A 17506-nucleotide genomic window follows, 5' to 3' on the forward strand; every position below is an offset into this window, starting at 1 on the left:
AAGCAACTCATCTTTGATATTAATGTTTAACTAGAGAATACGTAATATTGTGCTCTGATATGTACACATCAGAACATGTAAGAAGACATTTCATGTATTCATAACATTGACCAATATGTAATTAATAACTATAGAAAATTAATTTCACAAGTGATTCCTTTTATCCATTACAGCATGACAGCTACTTTTGAGCATATGAACAAATAAAAATGATCATTTTGTTATCCCTGCTATTTTTACTGATGATTTCTTTCATCACTATAGACAAAAAAATGGCATATTGTTTTATGTGAATTTTACTTTTTGTAAAAAAAAAATTTCCTAAAACATTATGTTGATAACTGAAACAGATTTTATTTAGGTTATTAAAAATAAAAATTAGATTTAAATTTTAATGTAATCTGTTTGAAGACTCCTAATCATTTAAATTTTATTTAAATGATTTTATTAGATCTAATTGAAAATATTTAATTCTTTATTTCTTAGAACTCATTATGATTTTAGGAAATTACAATTTTCTAAATGAGAAAATATATCATTATGATAATACTTAAATATAGCTCATGACTCATGGTTTACTAAGTGATTTGAAATAAATCATCACTTGATATTCTTAATAATCTTTCAGGGAGTTATTAATATCTAAAACTAGAACATTATTAATATAATAGCAATATGCTAATTTATACCACCACAGCATTTTCTTTTATTGAAAATAGATTCTTCTCTCATACAATACATCTCAACCACAGTTCTCTCTCTCTCCAGACCTCTCATATCCTCCCTGTCTACTTCATACCCCAGATCTACTCCCTACTGACTCCCTTCAGAAAAAAAGCAGGCCTCTAAGAGACAATCATCAAACATGACAAAGCAAGACACATTAAGACAAGGCAAAGGCCCTCAGCTTGAGGCTAGACCAGGCAAACCAACAGGAGAAAAAGAGCCCCACGACCAGAGCAGGCAATAGTCATAGACACACCAGGCCCAACTGTTAGGAGTCCCACAAGAACATGGAACAAACAGCGAGAACATATGCCTCGAGGCCCTGTGCAGATCAATCACCACAGCATTCTTATTTGGGAACTTGTTTCCAGGCTAATTACAGAAAATGCCCAGGCATCCAAAAATATACCTGTCTGCTTACTGAGAACACACTTAGCTACTATTATATATTATACCATTTCCTAGCTGCGTCCAAGTTCATATTCCACAGATAATCCTAAAGAGACTTTCTGCAGAGTGCAAAGGGAGCCCCTTTCTTCTAGTGACCTGTGTCCCAAAGGTTCAGGCAGGCAGCAAGGATCTTCTAAGGCTTGAGACATACAGAAAACACTAAAAGAGTCTGCTTCTCTGCTTACAAAAGATAAAAACATTTCTCTTTTTATCCATGTTGCTACTATAAAGGGCATCACCATAATAATTTAACTTTTAATTCTGGAATTTGCTCACAACAATGCCGCCTGTTTCTGTATCAATATAGTCATTCTGAGAAATTATAGGGAGAAGTGTATGTGAGTTACTTATTTTCATTGTTGGTACCAAAAACGGTTTCACGATTTTTGTCATCTGGAAAGATCTGGAAATTCAAAGCAATACAAAAGAATATTTCTTTTCGGGCAAGTTCCCCTGGGCCATGTGTCAGTACGCATAATAATCACGATGGCACTCCATAGTGCTATTCAAACACTTTACTGGCAGTAGCAGCAAGAAACAAGGCCACTGCCCTTTGGCCACGGAGGCCAGACTGTCTCTTCCAGTCATCAGCCCAGATGGAGGAGTGACACGCTAAGCCACTGGGAACACTAATGTAACAGACGTATACACGAAATTCAGAAAGGAGCAAGAAACCAGCGCACCCATCCACTTTCTTTTTAAATGCTGAAATAAAAATTACTGAACCAAAGTGCTGGCTTCTCACTTGCCAGACTGATAGTTATTACGATACACTGAATGACGATCTTTGCACATCAGCGAGAGGATGAATCTGGTACATTACATCACAGGAAATGCTAATCCTTCTTTGGAGTATCTTGATAAGCATAAATACACCAGCAATGTAAAAGGAAGGCTATCTATAGCAGGCTGAGTGCCTGTCTGTGTGAAGGAACAGAGAAGCGAAGACTTCATAAGCAGTGTATTATTAGCCAGAGCAAACTGGGGACTGTTTATGCCCTTTTCATTCTAAAATGGAGCTCACACCCACAATTTGATGGGACGGCCGCATCACACTGTAAATCTCAGCAAGCTCCCTTCTGCGTTTAGCAAACTCAAAAGGTAACCATCTAAAATTTCAGAGTTAATACTGTCTGCTGTGGTTCTCAGAATATGCGGCTAAATGTAACTTTCAGTACATGCCAACATGCCATCCTATGCAGCAAACACGACTAGTTTACCTGCTTTTTACCTACCAAGGCTGTAGTTGCTAATTGTTTTCAACCTTAATCCCCCTTTCCAGTGTCACTACTACAGGACTGTGCCAGGAACCTTCTTTGTCCTTAGACAACCAAGATTATCCCTGCATATATCTGCTTTGAGTTGAAATAGACTGCAAACCCAATGGAATCCAGAGTAATGGCTAATTATGGACTTTGCTGCATGGGCTTTTATTGTCACATATTTTAGCATGAAATGTAAAACCCAGAAAGATTATGCTCCTTAAAAGTAAAAGGCAATGGGTACAGACAGAGCTTAAATGTATAATAAATTATAAATATAAAAGTCTATTATATTTCTAAATGAATTATTAGTTTAAGAAATTTTATTGTCTCATCCATTTATTCACAGATATTAATGCCCTCCTTGTTATGGAAACCTTATTGAGGGACAAAGAAGTTGGCAGATACAACCACACTTATACACAGCATACAGTCCAGTTTAGCTTGGGAACAATTATCTGTCTCCTAGTGTTTCTTCTAGGAACTGTTTTATCTCTGCTAAGCAAATCAATTTCTTTATTTCTACAGTGAATTTTCCATGTTGAAAATTTAATTATGGCCCAAGAGATTAAATGAGCATTTTCCTTTTAAATTGAAGAATGTACAGTATTAAAATAGAGCTCACAGATAAGTTATGTTGATTTCTGTCCTATCCTAGATAGATGTTAGAAATGAGAAAAGTTACTATCATGTGTTTTCAAGCTCTCATATGCCCAGGCTGGTTCCTCTTTGTCCCTGGAGTCTCGGTTGCTTCATCAAGGAAAACAAAAGAGATTCCTAGTTTTAATGATCTATAGGTACTGTCTTTGAAAGGATCAGCCCACCCGCTATTCATAGCAGCCATATAGGGAATGGTAAAAAAAGTTACTGTAATTACGCAGAAACAGTGGAGATTGGGAAACAGGATGGCTGTGACAGAGCAGATAGAGTGAGTCAGCAAGGAACTAATGAGCAAAGGCTGTTGTTAGTGGAAGAATTATGTCCTCTTGCTCAGCTGTACAATTAAGCACTCACCTGGGTTCCACTGTGAAGGGGCTCTGAAATCAGGTTAAGATTTCTGGATAGTTGACATAAAATAGGAAGCCTTTAGAATCATCTCGGCTAATCAAATTAAGCCACAGGAATCCATAGACACCAAATGTGCTCTCTGGCCACAACAGAGGAAGATAGAAGAGACAAGAGAAGATGACAGAGAAGATGAGGTCAGAGGATCAAAATTAAATGGTGGAAGGGAGCTAGGAGCCCAAGAACACAGATATTCCCTCCAGGTGGAGAGGACACTTAAGCTACTGAAACTGCAAGGAACCAGAGACCCCCACACCTGCACTGATGGCACTGCTGAAGTCAGTCAGCAACCTCAATAAGGCCAGATGCAGGCTGTGTTCTAGATCCCCGCCCCCATAACAATCTAGCTTTACTGCACCTTGATATCACTCCAGTGAAGGTCTCGTTAGTCTTCAGAGAAAGAAATCCTTTCTGACACAAACAAGATAGGTACAGCAATACAGACCCAAACAGCAGTAGGATTGTACTTAGGAAAGACTATGGGAAAGACACATTTGGATGGTTCATGACAGAATCAAGTCTAGGTTCTAAAAAGGCTCTATGGTGAGCTGGTGGTCAACTGTGGGAGGGGGACAAATGAACATTTATTTTGAACACTGAACACCCTGAGCTTCAGAAGCCTCTCTCCTCCTCCTCCTCCTCCTCCTCCTCCTCCTCCTCCTCCTCCTTCTTCTTCTTCTTCTCTCTCTCTCTCTCTCTCTCTCTCTCTCTCTCTCTCTCTCTCTCTCTCTCTCTCTCTCTCCAGCTGCAGTTGACAATAAAACACATAGTTCAGTGAGGACATGAGGGGTAGAGACGTATGCTGTGTCATGACTATAAAAATTGTATGCACCAACGTAAAGCTACACACGATGAAGTTAGAAAGCCTTCAGAGTGCATTTACAAGTCTTCAGGAAAGGCTTTAACATAAAGGATGGGAAGAGGTCACACACTTGAGCAAGCTAAATTTTAAGAGAAAAAAAATCTCAGCATCCTGATCCCAACACATGTAAATGTGACTATATTTAGAGAGAGCCTTTATAGATGTAATAAAATTAGAAGGAGGTCATCAGGTAGGTCATCATCCCACTAAGTAAGCAGTGTCCTTGTAAGAGTGAAAGCAAAGGATGGAGACTTACACACAGGGAGCTTGACCCATCAATATGACAGCACAGAGCATCACAGGGCTTCTACAAGCAGAGGAATGGCAGCAATGACCTACCGTCCACCAGAGGCCAGAGGATACATGAGGCTGATTCACCTTCAGTCTCAGGAGGAAACAGACTTCCACATACATCTGGAACTGGACTTCTGGCTTCTAGACTGGGATGCTAAATTGCTGTTGTTTAAGCAACCAAGTGGCAGCTACTTCGTGATAGCAGGCCTAACAAATTAATTTACACCTAGTGTGGAAAAATAGGCCAATGAAATAGCCAGTAAGCTTTATTTTGAGCATGATGGCCTTTCACCCATATTAAAATAGATGAAAGAGATAAAAATATGGCAATGAAAGATAATTTGTTTACTCAATTACAATAGTAATCATAGTTTAAAATGTTCATTTTAAGAAACAGAAAACATACATTAATTATCAAACATAAATTAATTTACAAACAACTTGCTTTTATTACATGATCTGTGACAAAATCTACTGAGATTCAATTGTTATAAATAACTATTAATCCTTTATGAAAAATTATGAAAAGAAAATAGCTCATAGTCTTAACTATGAAGCCATTTATGCACGGTGGTCTTTGTGTTTACCCAAGTAATGTTTTATTTAACTTAGAGCAGTTAAAAATGTCACTGTCAACAACCCAAATGGCATAAATTCAAAATTTGATCTAAAAGTCTGTGAACACGGCAGGCATCTATTCCCCTCCAACTTGAAAAGGGGCATGCCTTCTGCTATAAGCAGAAATTGATACATAATTAGGCCTCATGCAAGGAATGTGGTTAAGGTTGATAGTATGCATTTGTAATAAATTCTCGAGTCCATTATAAAGCATGAAAAAGAACCCAGAGGGAAGAAACTCCCATAAAATGCAAGAACTCTGAGTTTTATCAACAATTTGCAACAAGCCCTGGGATAAAAGCCTCCACCTTAATGTATTGTGCTAAATGCACACACTGACTCAATACATAGACTGACTCAAAGCAACTCTTGGAAACTATGAAGAGTCTGTTAAAATTCTGAATCACCATGATTCATAGAACCCGAGAATATACCTAGTTAGAAGTAGAAATTAATGCACAGATATCTCTGACAGGCCTAAGGCTTTAAACACCATCTATATGCTGATGGTTCCCAAGGCTTTCATCTCAGCTCTAAGTCTCTGTGGAGCTCTGGGCTCATGGAGTCACTGGCCTACCTCCCCCATCCTCTTAGTATTTGTTTATCTGACTTCTTGAAGTTCATGGCCCAGAATAGATTTGTTATTTCTCCCCGTTGCCCCTGCCCAGTCCCTGCTTGCCTTTCTAGTCCTTAGTCATCTCGACCTCTGTAAATGAGATCTTCAGCATGGTATGCCAAGGGGATAGAAACTTCACAGGAAAGTTCTAGTTAAGTTGTTTTTCCTTGTACACCACAAAAGCACGTCAGGGAGTCAGTTCATTTCACTCTCTGGCAAATTATCTTGAACTCATTCCCACATTCCCTACTAATGCAGTTACCCTTCCATCTCTGGTCTAAATGTCTAGCTTTGTGTGGTATATACCATAGACGCAGCTCCTCAAACGGCTGAGGTGGTATAAGGTCAAAAGAACATTTTGGGGAACACAGTGATACTTTAACCTCAAAAAGTAAAGAAATAACAAAAAATAAATTCTATAAGAGTGTTTTGTTTAGTTTCCCTAACTGCGTGTCCTAACCTCAATCCATTGTGTCCACTCTAATGTCCACATAGCAGAGTTTTCTTTTTAATTTCAAGCACATAATTTTATCCTTTTGCATCAAATACTGAAATAGCTTCCTTGCAAATTTGTTTGGAGGTTATATTAGAGGAGTGTAGCTATTCATAGACCGTTGACCAAGGAAGGGCATACATCTACTTGGAAGGTCCTCGTCTTTGAGTGCCCATAGCTTTGGGAGGGATGCACACAGAGTGGAAAGATAATGAAGACACGCACCTAGCCAGCCAGATCAGCCAAGTCAACCTTGGTGATCAGCAAGGTGAAACATGTCGCATACAACTCCCCTCATGTGTACAGTGGTGTTGTGTGATTCAAAATCATCATAATCATCACTGTACTCGTCAACAGCATCGTCACTCACAGTGAGTCTGAGTCCTTTGCATGCAACAGGCCTCTTTTTCTTTTAACCTTTCGGTTCCCCCATCTTTTCTCCACATCTTAACCATGCTGGAGCTTGTCTTCCTTGAACCACCGAGGCAATCCCTTCATCCTCTGTGGCCCTTCATCTTTACCAATGTATGACTTTCCTCCAAGAACTTTTAGCAGATCTGAGTCACATTCATCCAGGTGGCCTTCTCCTCTGCTAAGGCTGCCCTTCAATTTACAGTTTCAATGTCCCATGGCTTTATTGTATTGACACCACTCTCAGTCACCACAGCCATGAGCTACTGCCTTTTAATGATTTTGTTTACATATTTATTATTTGTTTTCCCAGTAAGTCAATGTGAAACATAAATGTGCCTTCTTTTTCACTTCCCATAAAATATGAGTGTTTTATTCCTTTTCTATGAACTACAAGTAGTTGATTCTTATATAAATGTGCAAAATTGTGTGCTCTTCTCTCTGAATCAGCGGGCTCTGCTTCCCTCGCTAGGACAGTCACCCTTCAGTGTGAGAGAACTATTCACTGCTCACTGACCCCTAATGGAAGAAAGATATTTCTTGAACTTTGGAACATATAGAATTCAATTGTTTAGAACTTTATGTTAGACAGATTTTCTTTTTTTTTTTGGTTTGTTTTTTTGTTTTTTTTTTGTTAGACAGATTTTCAACACCTAATGCTTTTCACAGTATAGCCGATAATATGCACCTGTTACCAATGAAGGAGCAAGAAGGAACTTTCTGTGAGGGTGTCTAGGTTGTCTTACTCCCAGGCTGGGTTAAAGCCAGGTGAAGCTTGATCCTGAGGTGGTCCCCACCCGTCCGTCCACATCTCATGGAACCAAGGTAAGAAAGCAGTAAGCTCCTTCCACTTGGCCAGGCCGCATTAACCTTGTATCACTGTAGTTTTTCTTCCTAACAAAGCCACACTGAGAATCCTTTAACCTACACAATGACCTCCTTTAAATACGAGCGGAAATTTGGAACTGATTTATTTGACAGCAATTTGGTGTGAGTCCTAGTATTTGCTGTATTGATTTATGATCACAATATAAGTGTCCATGAAAGACTTTTACTGCTTGTTCTGGACACAAAGTGCCACTTTAGTTGCCCATAGGCTGAGTTCTCGCTGTGACACTGCAGTGAAATCACTAGGTCATCCCGTGGATTCAAGTTCAGTAAAATGTAGCCAATCCAATGACAGTCATGACCTTCATAAAGTAATCTTAAGCAAAAACTCAATGCTCGTGCAGGAAGAGAAGGCAAACATTTTGCTTCCGTTATCAAGGAGATAATACTGAAAAGCTTCACTTCCCCTGCCAAGCATTTCAAATCGGATACTTAAAAATGTTGAAGATGTTGATGAAACAAAGCATGGTGCTCACCTCCAAGAGAATAGACAGTTTATTCTGCAATTAAAAGAAAATGAGTAACAATGGCCTGGACATCCAAATTTAGGTTTCCACACATTCCATGTTGCAACATGGTAATAATTTCATGACATTTTTTTATAGTAACAGAAAAAAGAAAGTCATGGATCAAGGTATTTCAAAAATATGTTGGAGCGAACATCAGGTAGGTTGGATACAGCAAAGTTGGCACATTCCTAAAAGGATTGACTTGATAGTCACAAGAATATTAGTCAAACACAGAGATGAGAAACAAATGGCTATTAATGGAACTGAAGATAGCTTAAAATACTTTGAGCAACATTCCTGCTGGCCATAATTCTAGAAATTTTAAAAGCACAAGTTCACATAGTGCCTTGTATAGCACATAGTCCTGGGCACCAATTTTGCTTCTGTAATAGCATCCATTCTTTCCCCCAACCTATGATTGTGCTTTCTGCATCTTCAGGCTCTAGTCAATCACCACCCCCTATTATTCTGGTCTAGAAAACCTCATTTCTGGTTCTAGGTCAAATAGCACAGGGAACTGTGTTTGTTCCTCCTAAGGAAGTGGGTCACTATATGTACTTACAATCCTGGCATGTCCTCCAGTCTATGTGTCACTACATGTTATAAACATTTATCTTTTTGACCTTCAGACCCCTTGAAATACAGTTAATTGAGAGAAATTGTTTTATTAAATGTGTGTTCTTAATTCACATAAGCAATCAAGGCATAATTGCCATTCCAAACAGAGTATTTTTGACTGAAATATAGTTATGTCTTGACCACCACTGGCATAATCTCAAGTCCAGGTTTTCAACAAGTATGGAATGAAAGGGCAAGCCACAGCTACAGACAATACAGGACACTGAGCCGAATAAAATGCAAAACTCAACAACAAGTACAATAGGAAATCCTATCTTCCAGAAAGTGAGCATTCCATATTGCCATTTCAATACTGTTGAGTTTGGGTATTAAAAAAACACAAATGTACATTTTCTTTATTTGTGGACCCACTGGTAACGCCACCAGGCTCTAACAGATAATTCAAACCCATTTTCACACAGAGGTAACTTGTTAAACTCAATGGGTAAAAATGAAAAACAAACAAGTCAAATAAACAATAGCACTGGTAGGGAGGCAAGGAGTTACAGAACAGGGAGGAAAATTAGAAAAAACAAGGGGGTGAAAGTAATCAGACTTCATTACATCCATGAATGAAACTATAAAAGAAATACCTATTTAGAAAGAAATGAAAAGTTAAGAGAGTGTATTTGAGAAAAAGAAAGAGTATGCTACACACAAGTATGAAATCATCATTAGGGAACCCATTCTTTTGTGCTACTGTGTAGGCTAATGGAATGAGTTTTAAAAAGTAGTCATGGTGGCACACACCTCTGATCCCTACACTCCCAGGACAAAGGCAGGTGGTTCAGGGCAGCCAGGGTTATAGAGTGAGAGCTCATCTGAGAGTTATGTGTCGAAGAGAATAAAAAGAAAGATGACTTTGCGAAAAGATAATTTGAAGGTCAATTATTTTTTCTTGATTACACTTCCTTTCTTTCAGTAAGCTGTTACTCATGCTTTATATTTGGAAGCTTGTTTTTCATACAATAAGGAACTGTCAGGAGGAGTGACTAATTACTCTTTAAGAACAACATCAAGCGTGTCTGTCTCTAAAAGATCCTTAAAGTGCTCACATCCAAAATAAGCAGAGCTATACCAAGGTGCACCAAACCCTAGCTATGCACCTTCCTGCCTTTCCAAGGTTTGTGCATTAAGTAAATTTAAATATAAAGAAAAAATTATTCACTACTGCCAAAGCTGCAAAAAACAAAAACCAGTAATTAAATTGCTATTAAGACTATAGTATTATGTCTAAGAACAACAACAACAACAACAACAACAAAAAATCAGCAGGGCATGGTGGAGGAAACCTGTAATCCCAGCACTCTGGAGGTAGGAGCAGGCAGATCTCTGTGAGTTTGAGGCCAGCCTGGTCTACAAAATGAGTTCAGGATGGCCAAGTCTACACAGAGAAACACTGTCTCAAAAAACCAAAACCAACCAACCAAACAACAACAACAACAACAAAAATCAAAGTCTTAAGACTTGCTTAGGACCAACCGACAGCAGCTTGGGTTCAGGACTCGGCCTATCTATGGGTACAGGCATCCTCTCCCCGCTGTGGCCCTCATTTCTCGAATGTATAGCTTGTCCTCCTCCATGTTGACAACATCAGTGAGACATATGGGTAGTCCAGCATTCCTCTCTGTGACATTTCCCAAGAAGATTCACCAATGTCAAGACTCTTTCATTAAAACTTGTTTTGTTTTGGAGATATTTTTATTTTAATATCAAGGCAGCATTTAAATACCAATTATCACACGTATGAAATCAAACCTTTGCTTCTTTGCCTCAGCTTTGTGGTATATAATTCCCATTCCTGAACCCTAAGTTGAAATAACGTCTGCAAAGGCTACTGAAAAATGTCTCTGAAGGCATTTGGAACAGTTGCAAGTAAACCCCATGCTTCCTTCAAAAATGACAAGAAAAGGAATGGTGCAAGGAATAAAATAAAATAAAATAAAATAAAATAAAATAAAATAAATCTAGGAATGAAGCAGGAGCTGAAGAGTTGGCCCATGTCGAATCCTTTCAGACATTCAAACAGATGCTTTTATTTTTTATGCAATAACTTGAGCTTTTTTTTTTTCAGGCAATTTATTGGCCCTGTACTGAATTTAATTCTTGTGTGCACAATTCTTCAGAATTCACTGTCTTAGCTACTTTTGTTTCAGAGGGACGGTCCATGTCCATCATGCAGAGGGCATGACAGCAGGTAGACAGGCATTGCCCTGGAGCAGTAACTGTGAGCTTAAAATCTGAGACACAACCACCGGGAAAACAGAGAAAGAAATCTTTCTGTGAAAAGGGGGGGGGGGGGGAGGAGCTTATGAAACCTCAAAGCTCATCCCCAGTGAAATGCCTACTTTACCAAGTTCACTCTTCCTAATCCTTCCCAAAAGTTTTACAAACTGGGAACCAAGTGATCAAATACATGAGCCTATGGGGTTCTATTCTGATTCAAACAACCACATTCTACTATCTAGCCACTATAGAGTTATGATTATATCATAATGAAAAATGGACTTGGTCAGTTAAAAAGAAATCCCCACGGTCTTTCATCGTCTCAACATAGTCTTAAAGTCCAAAGTCTCTTCTGAGACTTAACATACACCCTGAATTATAAACTCCTTCAAAGTCAAAAATGAAAATGACTACCTCCAAGATACAATGACACAGAATATACATTATAACTTTAAAAGGGAGGGATGGGGGCACGTTGATGAAATCATGTGACTATCGCCTTGTATGCTTCCCTCTCAGGTGGACTTCCTGGAAGGACATGTTGTCCCTCCTGCTCCCTCAGCTCTAAGATCAATTCTCTCCACTTCTCCCCTATTCTCCACGTCCTAGCTGGGGAATTAGGATTAAGTTTTTGATGTGACAATAGTACAGTTGTCTAATTTCCTATAAATCCACCAGAGTCGGATAACTTTTGTTCTCTCGTTCCTTGCCCCCCAATAAAAAACTTTATTCACACTTTATCAGATATACTAACTTCTTTTAAGTCTTGATCATTATTGTATATATAGTGCCTCATGGGAATCTTATTTTAAACATATTGGTACTTATGTAGTTAAAATGCATACACATTTTCAAAAACACATCAGGCAATTTCCTGTTTGATATTCAAATTTCACCTTACTTTTTTGTTTCTAAAAACAATGTAATTGTTTTAATTATTTATAGAATACTTGATTCCTGAGAGAATCGTTACACATCTGATTGTCTGTATGTCCTTCACTCTTTTTTTAAAAGAGGTTCTTGCTGTGTAGTGGAGGCTGTCCTTGAATCACCGTTTCCCACCTCTGCTTTATCAGCTCTGGGATATGCCTATTAGGTTTACCTATTATGTAGATACTATCTTTAGTGACTTAAATGAACGATCCTTACTTTTCAAAGGTACATACTAGTGCTCAAAAGAGTTTAGTAATGTGCTGATGTCTGATTTATAATGTGTGTAAAGTAACAAGAACACTGTATCCCTTCTTTCCAGTCTAGTAATTCACTTCCATTTCAGCCAACCAAGGTAAAGATGGTCCAGCAATCAACAGAATCATTTCTATTGCTATTTGGACATAATTTAAGTAAAAATTTTGGAACATAATGTTGTTGGCCTATTAAGATGAACTTTAACTCTTGTGTATATAACATATGAAAACTTGAAAGTGTGAACCCTGATTCATGTAAAGGCTGTTTGTTTTATTTTATTTGTTTTTGTTTGTTTGTTTGTTTTTGGGTGTTTGTTTGTTGATGGGTGTATCGGGGCCCAGGGAGTCTGCTCAAACTATTGCACTAACCAAGGACAACACAAGTAAATATCGAACTCCTACTCTGATCTACCCGGTGGACAAGACATTCTCCACAGTTATGTGGAGAGTGGGAACTGACTCTGACATGAACTCTGGTGCTCCATAGTTGACCACCTCCCCTTGGTGGGGAGGCCTGATGGCACTCAAATAAAGAATAAGCAGGCTGCCAAGATGAGACTTGATAGCCTATGACCATATAGAGGGGGAGGAGGTCCCCCCTCTGTCTCAGACCTAGGGGAGGGGAAAAGAGTGAAAGCGAGAGGGAGGGAAAAATGGGAGGATACCAGTGATGGGATAACAATTGAGTTGCAATCTGAATAAGTCAATGAAATTAAAATTAAAAAAACAACAAAAACAACAAAATAATTGTTATTTCCATAGTTTTGCCTTTTGGCATTCTGTAATTGAAATCTATAAATTATTTCTTCATATTACACATTCTTCTCAAGATTATAATGGGCTAGTCACCAAGAATTGTTATTTTCTGGTAATCTAACAATAAAAAATAATTAAAAAAAAAAAGAAGAAATCCATCCTCCTCTGCCTCCCAAAGGCTGGGGCTAATGGTGTGCATCACCATGCCCAGCTTTAAAGGCTGTTTACAAAAGCACCGTGTGAAACAGTGAAATGTCTCCCATGTTGTTTCAGCACTTGGCTCCTAGACTCTGGGGCTGTTTGAGGAAGCTCTAGACCTTCAGGAGGTGAAGTCTTGCATGGGGAAGTGACTCCCAGGAGTAATGCTTCTTCAGTTTACAGCCTGACCCCACTAGTTGCTTCCTGGGTGCAGATGCAATGTAAGTGGGCAGATTTCTGTTTCTGACACCACACATTGCCTGCTTGCTGCTCAGTCTTCCCTACCAGGAACTGTAATCCAAAGCAAACCCTTTCCTCAAGTAGCTGTCTTCAGGATATTTAACCACAGCAACAGTAACCAACAAACAGCAGAAGCTCGGAGGCCAGTTAGGTGACTACATGAAGATGGGCAAACGAGGACAGGAGTTACGTGATGGACCACTCTAGACAGTGGGTGGCATATAACATGCAGGCTTCTAAATCCATGTTTTATCATTTGAATGCAGAAGTATGAGGCACGGGAGCCTAAGATGAGAGACCATCTGTGTGAATGTTGTCATTGCATTACCACTTAGTTCCCCAGTTTATTCACTAGTGTGAATTATTATCTCTCTAGAGTGGAGATAGTGGCATCTACTTTATAAGGTGATTATGAGAAGTGTGTGTGTGTGTGTGTGTGTGTGTGTGTGTGTGTGTGTGTGTGTGTGTGTGTACACTAAATGTGTCAGTCAGAATGAATAGAGATGATTTATATGCAGTTGTTCAAAGAAACTACAGACATTTGGTATGCTTTCCAGTCATATGTTTATATGAAATTTCCTTATAGAAATAACACAGGATCACCCATCAGACAACCATATTCATATAACTATACATTTTAAATTAAACACAGAGTCCAAATGGTAGAAATGGTTAGTTATTCATGGCAACTACTCAAGCATCAGGGAAAAAGTGGACCCCCTCTGTAAACTGTCTGCTCCCTGCTGTCTTCTCTGGTGAGCAGAGGCAGCCACCCTTGGATTTGTCTTTCCCTCTAAATCCTGGATTAATTCTTCCCAATAAATCTCTTTTAGGAGATTTTCTGTCTGGTGTGACTCATCAGAAGAAGCTGAGAAGCATGGAGCCGGGTTGGGGCTGCTGAGCTCCTCATCTCAGCTGGGGACACACTCTTTTTAAAGCTGTGACACTCTTACACTTCAGCCCTCCAGATCAGTCAGGGGCATCCTCCCTGAGGGGTGCAATGCCTCTGCCGAGGAGCCTTCCTCTCAGAGCTGTGTGGTTGTGGACCCTCCTGAGAACCAGAAGACCTTTCCATTCCATCAGGAACACCCAACAGAAATGATTCTTAGAAATGAAAAACATCTAGACTATGATAAATTTGGGAACTGGAGTCTCTTCAAAGCCTTGCACTTTTCAAATAAGGACAACAAAGACCTAAAGAATTTAGCAAATTATGTAGAACTACAAGAGATTATGACAAAAAATGAATGGAGACACGTGGAACTCTTAAGAGTCCTGTGTAGGCATCCGGGGGAATGTGGGCCTTGTGTTCACCAAGGAGAACCTCACCGAGATTAAGGACATGCTGCTGGCCAATAAGGTGCCCGTGGCTGCCCGTGCTGGTGCCATCGCCCCCCTGTGAGGCCACTGTGCCAGCCCAGAACACTGGCCTGGGGCCTGAGAAGACCTCGTTCCTCCAGGCTTTGGGCATCACCACTGAAATCTCCAGAGGCACTATTGAAATTCTTAGTGATGTGCAGCTGATAAAAACCGGAGACAAAGTAGGAGCCAGCGAGGCCACACAGCTGAACATGCTCAACATCTCACCCTCTCCTTTGGGCTGCTCATCCCAATGACAATGGCAACATTTCTAACCCTGAAGCGCTTGACATCACCGAACAGACTCTGCACTCTCGTTTCCTAGAGGGTGTCTGAAATGTTGCCAGCGTCTGTCTGCAGATTGGTTACCCGACTGCTGCCTCCGTGCCACACTCTATCATCTACGGGTACAAGAGGATCCTGGCTTTGTCTTTGGAGACTGACTACACCTTCCCTCTTGCTGAGAAGGTCAAGGCCTTTTTGGTTGATCCATCTGTATCTGTGGTTGCTGCCCCTGTCGCTGCTGCCACCACTGCTGCTCCTGCTGCTGCAGCCCCAGCCAATGCTGAAGCCAAAGAAGAGTCTGAGGAATCAGATGGAGATCTGGGATTTGGTCTCTTGACTAATCACTTCTCTAAGCAACCAATTCAGCCAACTTAATTTGAGAAACATGGGAAGAAAGGCATACTTCTCTTTAAAAAAAAAAAAAGAGTCCTGTGTAGGAATTACCGGTAGAGACCTGTTTTAAATAATGTGTCAAACAACATGACAGCTGGACAAGCTAACTGGGAACCATTGTCACTTTGTTCCTTGTGTGATGAACATCTAGAGACCCTAACAACTAGGAAGAATAATATGGCTTTCTTGGTATGCACGGCAGAAACTGTTTAAGCAGCAAACTCCAAGATACCCACGCAGGAACGTGCTGAGGGGCTGACCAGCACTTCTTTCTCTCTGACCTCTGCTTCCAGCAGACTGTTAGTGGACTCATTCCCAATAAGATAAACTTCATGGCTTCTGACTTCCCCCCACTTACACACTGCTGGGTAAGCAGGCAGCAGCTTCCTCATTCCCTCCCACACTAGGCCCCTCGCATTCTTGCCTGCATCCTCCAGGGAATGGCCAACTCAGTAATCCCCTATTTTTTCTTGCACAGTTGCTCTCTTTCTTTCCATTCTATTTCATTCAGTATATTTTAATAATCATTTTGCACTTTTCAACACTTTCTTGAAGAAAAATTTTTGATAAAGACTTAGAACAGTTTCTTCAATTTTTCTTTTCCATCTTTGTCTCAGCTTACTGCAAAAGGGTCTCGATGGCCTCTGCTGTACAAGCACGCTGAGTTTAACCCATCAGTGGTTTCTTGGCCTCTTGGTGAAAGAGTCTTCTGAGAAACTGATTTTCCTGGCTGTGGTGTACTTACGTATGGTGCCTCCATCAACACACTGTTTACACATTCTGTGGCACTTGGGTTAATATGTCCTTCATCTCTGCTTCCGGTGGATTCCTGCTTCCAGCCTCCCTTCTTCCTTTATGCAGCATCCTGGTACCTCTCCTGTGAGGAAAGTCTCCTTCACATTGTCTTCCACTATTCACTGCCCTTTGTGTTTATTACAGCATACTGCTGATATTTTCCCTATCTTATAAATACTCCTGTTACTGACTTCCTTAAGATGTTTTAGTCTTTCACCAGATTCCAAACCAAGACAATGACTCTGATTTCTCTTGCTCAGTTACTTGTATGTTTATTTCAAAGTCCAAGAGCACATGTCAGCATGACTCTTCGCCCCTTTATAGGGACCTCGTGTTTATTACTCTATGGCTGGGTCTTGGGACCACCCAATCTTCCCTAACTCAACACTCACAAGGTACTTCATACCATAACTACACTTTAACCATGTGTTTTCTATGTAGGCCTGTGTAGATTTATTTGTGTTTGTTTCCAATTCAAGTATAGGCCAGAGACTTTGACAATAATTTTTGTGTACAGACAATCATTCAATGAGCTGTTATTTTTTTTTTTTGCTTTATATTTGTAGTGCAGAATAGTAAGAATTCCAAAAAATGGGCCATAGCATTGGCTCTTGCTTAATATGTATGCGCTGAGAAATATTAGACATTTCCCTAAACATCTTGTAGGAAAATATTTCCAGAAATGTTAGTGGGAAATTTAGCATAAACTAAATTCTAGCATAGAGGAAGGAGAACAAGGATGGCTTTGTTACCTGAACTTCAAAGCCGTTTATACCTTAAGGAACAGTGTACGTTTCTTAGAAGGAAAAGTGAAACAAGTTACCCAAACTGCTTTGCAGGAGATTTAACACTCTGTTCTCAGACTGCTAGAGTTTGCATTTATGTATGTGTATATGTGTCCAGGAATATATGTGTATATGTACATATATGTGTATGGATGTGCCTGTGTATACGGATGGATGCATGTATGGGTGTATGGATGTGCACATGTGTGTATGAATGGATGTGTGTATATGTGTATGGTTGTGTGTGTGTGTGTAATGGATATATAGATGGTCATTTGTTTGTGTGTGTGTGCATTATGCCTGGTGCCCACACAAGGATGAAGAACCTCAGTTATAGTAACACACTGTAAAATGATGGCTGATAGCCATCAAAGTCTATTAGGTGCATTTCCCTTCATTTTGGATATGTTTAGCTCTACACATCCGGCTCTCCAGCCTTTATCATGTGTTCTCTTCAATCCAAACTCTCT

General features: G+C 39.7%; 1 protein-coding gene and 1 pseudogene across 4 annotated transcripts in view; one reads left to right on the forward strand and one right to left on the reverse strand.

Annotated features, from left to right (window-relative positions):
- The window catches only part of LOC311597478 (large ribosomal subunit protein uL10-like), a 51263-nt pseudogene extending 35825 nt beyond the window's left edge, over positions 1-15438 (forward strand). The window contains exon 3 of the transcript in view: positions 14691-15438. The product of the transcript in view is annotated as a large ribosomal subunit protein uL10-like (transcript). The remainder of the gene's footprint in view (positions 1-14690) is intronic.
- The window catches only part of CTNND2 (catenin delta 2), an 836853-nt gene that overhangs the window by 579456 nt on the left and 239891 nt on the right, over positions 1-17506 (reverse strand). The gene's annotated exons all lie outside the window — the stretch shown is intronic.

This window comes from Acomys minous, assembly GCF_964271855.1.
Source record: "Acomys minous genome assembly, chromosome: 5".
NCBI classification, from domain to species: Eukaryota; Metazoa; Chordata; class Mammalia; order Rodentia; family Muridae; genus Acomys; species Acomys minous.